We start from the raw sequence: 7133 nt of genomic DNA on the forward strand, positions 1-7133 counted from the left end.
GGAGTCCAGCCTTTTAAGGAAAAATGTTTCAGGCATGTCATCTGCAGAAATGCAAATAAAGTACTACATTACTTTCGATTTGTTCGAATAAAATATGCTTTTCGGAACACAGTTGATTTCAGTGAGCCTTCCCGATCCCAATGAAACTATGTGATTCGATAGACCTCTTCAGGTCTCAAACATCTACGGTGTATGTCTGTAGATTGAAGCGACGAATGAAAACTGTACTAAGGTCGGGATTCAAACCTACCCACTGTGGGGCGGCATGTTGATCTCAGGTTCGCCGTCTTTTTACGAGGGCCTGGCAACTATTTTTGTAGTCAGCCAGAAAGCGATGGAGAACATACTGTCCATACTTTCCAATCTGCGCGTCCACATTATTGACCAGCCCACTGAAAGAAATGTTTCTATTCTCTATTTGCTTAACGGGATCAGGTCTGAAGATTTGGAATTCTAATTGATACATATATTTAGTAAAGTTCCTCACGCACAACATGAAGTATTTATTATGTTCATACTGACAGTAAATCTCTCTATTCTGAACAGCACAATAAGAAGTTCAGAGGCGACCTACATGGTAAGTTCCTACCAAATTGTCTTTCGCCCTAACTACTGATACTAAAAAAGAACAATACTCGAAATAATTGCTCGCCACAAAAGTGGAAAATAATTGTTACCACTTTCCGCGCAGATTTGTAAATGTCAAGGACGGCACACTAACAGCTACTTTTGCGAAATCTGAGCGATCCAGGACGGTCTACAGTCCTCGAGAGTTCACTATCAATTATTACGGAAAATACGTGTTTCGTCACAGTCTGTCTCTGACGTCATCCGAGGCAGCGCGCTCTCCGGTATTAAAATCCATGGAGAAGAAATCAAAACTTTGAGGTTCGCCGATGACATTGTAATTCTGTCAGAGACAGCAAAGGACTTGGAACAGCAGTTGAACGGAATGGACAGTGTCATGAAAGGAGGGTATAAGATGAACATCAACAAAAGCAAAACGAGGATAATGGAATGTAGTCGAATTAAGTTGGGTGATGCTGAGGGAATTAGATTAGGAAATGAGACACTTAAAGTAGTAAAGGAGTTTTGCTATTTGGGGAGACAAATAACTGATGATGGTCGAAGTAAAGAGGATATCAAATGTAGACTGGAAATGGCAAGGAAAGCGTTTCTGAAGAAGAGAATTTTGTTAACATCGAGTATTGATTTAAGTGTCAGGAAGTCGTTTCTGAAAGTATTTGTATGGAGTGTAGCCATGTATGGAAGTGAAACGTGGACGATAATTTGTTTGGACAAGAAGAGAATAGAAGCTTTCGAAATGTGGTGCTACAGAAGAATGCTGAAGATTAGATGGGTAGATCATATAACTAATGTAGAGGTATTGAATAGGATTGGGGAGAAGAGGAGTTTGTGGCACAACTTGACTAGAAGAAGAGATCAGTTGGTAGGACATGTTCTGAGGCATCAAGGGATCACCAATTTAGTATTGGAGGGCAGCGTGGAGGGTAAAAATCGTAGAGGGAAACCAAGAGATCAATACACTAAACAGATTCAGAAGGATGTAGGTTGCAGTAGGTACTGGGAGATGAAGAAGCTTGCACAGGGTAGAGTAGCATGGAGAGCTGCATCAAACCAGTCTCAGGACTGAAGACCACAACAACAACAACAACAAGTCCTTTATTACAGCCACTAATGAATCATATTTCTAGAACACTCATATCTCGAAACGACTCACCTTTCTCGAGCCGATCTGCTACAGTATAATTCCAACCTCGTTTTAGTTAGCCCCCATACATGTGCTGTCATTTCTCCAGCTTCACGAATCTGTTCGTTCCAATTTAAATCACAACTGAGTAGGAGTCAGGGGAAAAAATATTTACCACCTTCTGCAACCCATGTAGAAACAAGGTGAGCTGCGTTACTGTGACAGGACTGTGTTGTGACCACTCGATGGAAACCGGAACTGCTCGAAGGACAATGATTTTTCCTACCGTACTGCGGTGCGCCCCCAAACTACATACAAGTACTACAGATCCGCGTCTAGCCACATCTATCTTCGTTATTCTATACCATCCAACAGAGAAATATTACCAACTATAAAAGCTCCACTAACTTCATCCGATAGACAATTCGATTAGATTTTCATCGCCTCTCTTTCCTAACATATATCAAAAACAAAATACCACATGCGTGCAGGCAACGAGCACATGTGACGATCCTATTAAATATACACATTTTGATCAGCTGCACACCTCAGTTTAAAGCTTCATCACCTGTACTGTAGGACAATGATATTATCCAGAGGACTGCACTGTAAGTTGCAAGAGCCGCGCCCTGTGACCCTGTCTCGTTGTTTGAAACATTAATTTTTCTGCTCCAACACTCTTAGTACACTGTCAATCATTTTATTTATTTTTCCCCTCCACGACTTCAAGCTCTGTGTCAGGTTGTAAACGACATTAACACGGCCTCTCACAGAAAAACTAGACCTCTCATGGTGACACAACTGACGCGAGTACCACTACCCATGATCGCAGGAGAGTGCCACGCCTTCCTGCCAAACCCCCCTTTGCGGAAAGTTTGAATTTTGGAGGTGAGATAGGTCAATTTGGATACCTCTAGACTTCGCACGGTGTAAATAAATTTGTTACTGCTCTTACTATAACACACACTCGATGATTTTAAATATAATTTACTTACAAGATAACGAAATTGTAATAGTTTTGCCGCGTTCATGTGGGTTTTCAAATTACATTCCTAATATGATTTCTATGCGTTCCGTTTCGACTGATTCTTCATAATGCAGTTATATATGCAATCATTGTTTCGGTGCTAGCGTCCCCCAGAAGGTGTCGCCCCTCAACAAAACTGTTTCCCCAGTCAATCATTATGTGGTAACCAGCAACATGACACCACCGATCTACTGAAATAATAAGCATTGCAATTGATTATTGAACAATTTTAGCAATTCAAAAGTAATTTCAACTCCAACCAATGATGTGAGAGCATGTTTCCCAATATCAGCATCACAACTAAACCACCCCTTCTACACTTTGCGAATCTAGATAGATGACTGTGCAGTACGTCCATTCATTGTTAATCCTTGAACACATACATCATCAAAATATATTAGACAGTGCTCTACATATTTCTAATACCTACAGCATATTGCTTAATTTACGATTTATGTCTATGCTCATGGGGGTCTCAGAGCATTTGCACAGTCTTATGTTAAAATTAGAGACTGAAAGACCTCCATCACACTGTCATCGACCAACCCGCCCTGCGACACTGGTATCTATTTAATCTGCAACCGACCAGAAGCAATCAGCTATATTTCACGTCTCATCAATGGATAGAGCTCTCTGAGTCCTAGCCCATCCAAGTGTACAAGATTTCTCGAGATATGTCCATGTCGAGGAGGTTAGCACTCCTTATCGATGTACAGTAACAGATTTGAAAGTGTGATCTAATAGCAGACCATGAAGAAGAAGAAGAAACTAGAAAAGAGTGATTTCTTATGTGCGATGGGGCTTCAGGTGGATGGAGTTAGAGGCATTTTCACGTAAATAAACCAAGCCAACAATTTTAAACTATTATTCCAGAGTCTAGGATCAGTAGCTGGAAGGTGTTGTTAAGAGAGACAAAATAAACAAACACACTCGTAAGGCTACAACGTTCCTCACTTAAAACGAGCTGTAATGTTAGATCACTCTCCAAACTATCACTCGTGTGGAATGTAGCCCTGTTAATATTCCAATGTAAGAAATATATTTCAAGTGCATGACATACATCCTTCTTCCCAGTTTCTCTAGGATATACTATGTTATCAAACCATAAAACGAGAAAACGATTTTCTTAAAACATTTGCTCTGTGTGATACGAGAACAATATATATATATATATATATATATATATATATATATATATATATATATATATATATGAGGTGCGGCTAGAAAAAAACCGGACTGATGCTGGAAAAAACATTTATTTACAATTATTTACAATTTCATGTTATCTCCTTCAATGTACTCTCCTCCTCGGTCTCTACACCGCTCCATACGAATTTTCCACTTTTCATAGCAATGCTGCAGATCATTTTCAGTAAGTCCATACATTACTTCCGTCGCTTTTTCTTTTACTGCTTCAACAGTCTCAAATCTAGTTCCTTTCAAAGCTGACTTGACTTTAGGGAAAAGAAAAAAGTCACAGGGGGCCAAATCAGGTGAGTAGGGTGGATGATCTAAGATGGGAATGTTGTGTTTTGCCAAAAACGTCTTCACTGACAACGCACTGTGAGCTGGGGCATTGTCTTGGTGAAGGATCCATGACTTTTTTCTCCACAAATCGTTCCGTTTTCTCCGTACTCGCTCACGTAGGGTAGCCAGGACGCTAATGTAGTAATGCTGATTCACTGTTTGTCCCTCTGGTACCCAATCAATGTGCACAATCCCTTTGATGTCAGTTTTTGCTGACAATGGTCTGCCAGTGCGAGTGTCATCACTGGTGTCCTCGCGGCCATCTTTAAATCGTTTAAACCACTTAAACACTTGTGTTCGCGATAAACAATCATCGCCGTACACTTGTTGTAACATTACAAACGTTTCACTTGCAGATTTTCCTAGTTTGAAACAAAATTTGATGTTAACACGCTGTTATTTCTGTACACTCAACATTTTCCGACGCACAGACAAAACGTCAACTACTTAAAACAGACGCCACGGGCAGACTGAGTGCAGGAGGCAGATGAAACTCGAGCAGCAGGCGGAGCGAGAGTCACGTGACAGGCCACGCGACTTTCAGCCTTATTGCATTCGTTTTATTGTTTCACCAGTACTAGTCCGGTTTTTTTCTAGCCACACCTCGTATATATATATATATATATATATATATATATATATATATATATATGACTATTACTACTGAGTATAATTATTTAAATAAAGACTTAAGTGCAGTGCATGTAATACAGCTATCGATATTTCAGCCTCTTGTGGCGGTATACAACAATAATGCTGTAGGTAGATAATAAATTTAAACAATGTTTAAAGAAATTTATACAAATTTATAACAATTATATCTGTATTGAATGTAAGCTATTAGAGCAAAAAAAATTCGAAACTAGAGGCGGATGGCGAACAAACTTGATGGCGGTAGTTTGTAATTGTTTAAATAAAGATTTATGATCAGTGCATGTAATAAAGATATTTAAAGACTGAGAAACTGATATCTCAACTTCTTGTGGTGCTAACGCAACACTAATGCTGTAGGCAGATAACAAATTTAAATACATTTAAATAAATTTAAACACATATATAGATGTTTAAAGAAATTTAAACAAATTTATTAAAATTATATTCAAATTAAATGAGCAGTCTCTAGTGGGGGCGACACCATACCAACTCCAGTCAACAAAATTTTCCAAGAGAATGGCTAACAAAATTGATGGTGGTACTGCTCGTAATTGTTTAAATAAAGACATACGTCCAGCTGCTAAAAAGAGGTGGCTTAGGTTAGCAGAGGTATACCAATTGACCTATCCCCCCAACAAAATTCAAACTTCCAGCCAGTTCATAGGACTATGTGACAGGTTCATGGATGTAGCTCAAGTGACCTATCTTCCCGCCGTCTTGAATGACGTCAAACACGTCATCAGCTCATGTCACGTGACGTCACGTAATTGCGTCATGGCCGCCATCTTGGATTTGGGGACGTGCCCTTGTTGCCCCACTACTGTTGGGAATTGCTCTAGTGTTGTGGCTACAGTTTTAGTATGTACTTTGTTGTTACGTAATTATGTCGTGTACTCACATCTGTTGGTCGCCCAGCAATTGTTTTTACACACAGAAAATCATACCTTTTACACCTTGGTCGTAATCCAAAACATGACGCTATCCCGCTGCTCGCCTGCCTCAAGAATGTATCACATATTGTTCTGACGACTTCTGTTCCTTACGTATTTCTCGATGTTTGTATGTGTGTGTGTGTGTGTGTATTTTTATTCCTATTCTGTGTCCCGTGTCAGTTCTCTTAGAACCGTAAAGAGAGTGTTGTTGCAAAGTGTGGTGTTTTCATTCATTAGGGTTTCCCCTTCCACTAATGCCTTTAGTATGTAATAATTTTCTGTACCGTTAGTCTCCGGTGTAAACTGTTGCTGTGTTTCAGCGCTGAAGCGTGTGTAGATCAGTTTCGACATCAGTACAGTGGTGGTTTTATGCATTACGTGTTCTGCGAATGTGAATTTTGTGCTGTCACTCTGAAAGGTGGCTACACTGAGTCACAGCGCCAGAGATTGCGCCAAAGACTATTATTCCGCCGCCTCCACTGCCGCAGTAGTTGTTCAGAGAATGTCGAGGCAGTTGTAGTTCAGATGTTGTCGTGGGCAGTGCTTGTTGAGAGGATGTCGATAGCAGTACTAGTTGATTGCATGTCGTGTGCAGTTGTTTTGTTGGACGAGACAGCAGATGCTGTTCGATTGGGGATGTTGTAATGAGCTCAGTGTATTTTTCCTCAATATATATGAAGGTAACAAAAAAAATTTTATTTCAAATTTCCTAAATAACAATGCCTCTTGGTCACAGGTTCAGTCAACAAAGCATCTGGCTTGTTTTCATGTATTATACTGTAATTCTGGTCTCTATATGCAATTATAGTATTTCTGGTTTTTTAATTACTTCATTGTAAATGGTGTTTAAAATATCTTGTCGTATTGAGGAAGAACCGTGCCATATATGTACGTTGAATCACACTTCCACACACAGGACAGTTACACTTGTGCTTCGTTGTTTCGTAGCTTTTATAGTTGCTGGGGACTTAATTAATCAATTGTGTTAACGCAAATTTCCTTTCATTCCTTGTTGTTATTCTATGCAGTCAGATTGCGTACTAATTCTACTCAGGGCCAACCGGTTACGAGACTTCGTACCCAGATATACAGCTACTAAAAAATATTTTCATTAAATTTAATTAAGCCCCCATGCATGTGGCGACCGCTGCTTCGGATCGTCCCTTGGAATTCTTTTGATAGTAAAAATAGCAGACAGTAGGAATGTTGTAGTAATTTGTAGTTTAGTAATTGTAGTCTATATTGCATGTATAGATTTTGTAATTGAACATTTGTAGTT

The sequence above is a fragment of the Schistocerca nitens genome, chromosome 5, assembly GCF_023898315.1.
Source record: "Schistocerca nitens isolate TAMUIC-IGC-003100 chromosome 5, iqSchNite1.1, whole genome shotgun sequence".
In the NCBI taxonomy this organism is placed as follows: Eukaryota; Metazoa; Arthropoda; class Insecta; order Orthoptera; family Acrididae; genus Schistocerca; species Schistocerca nitens.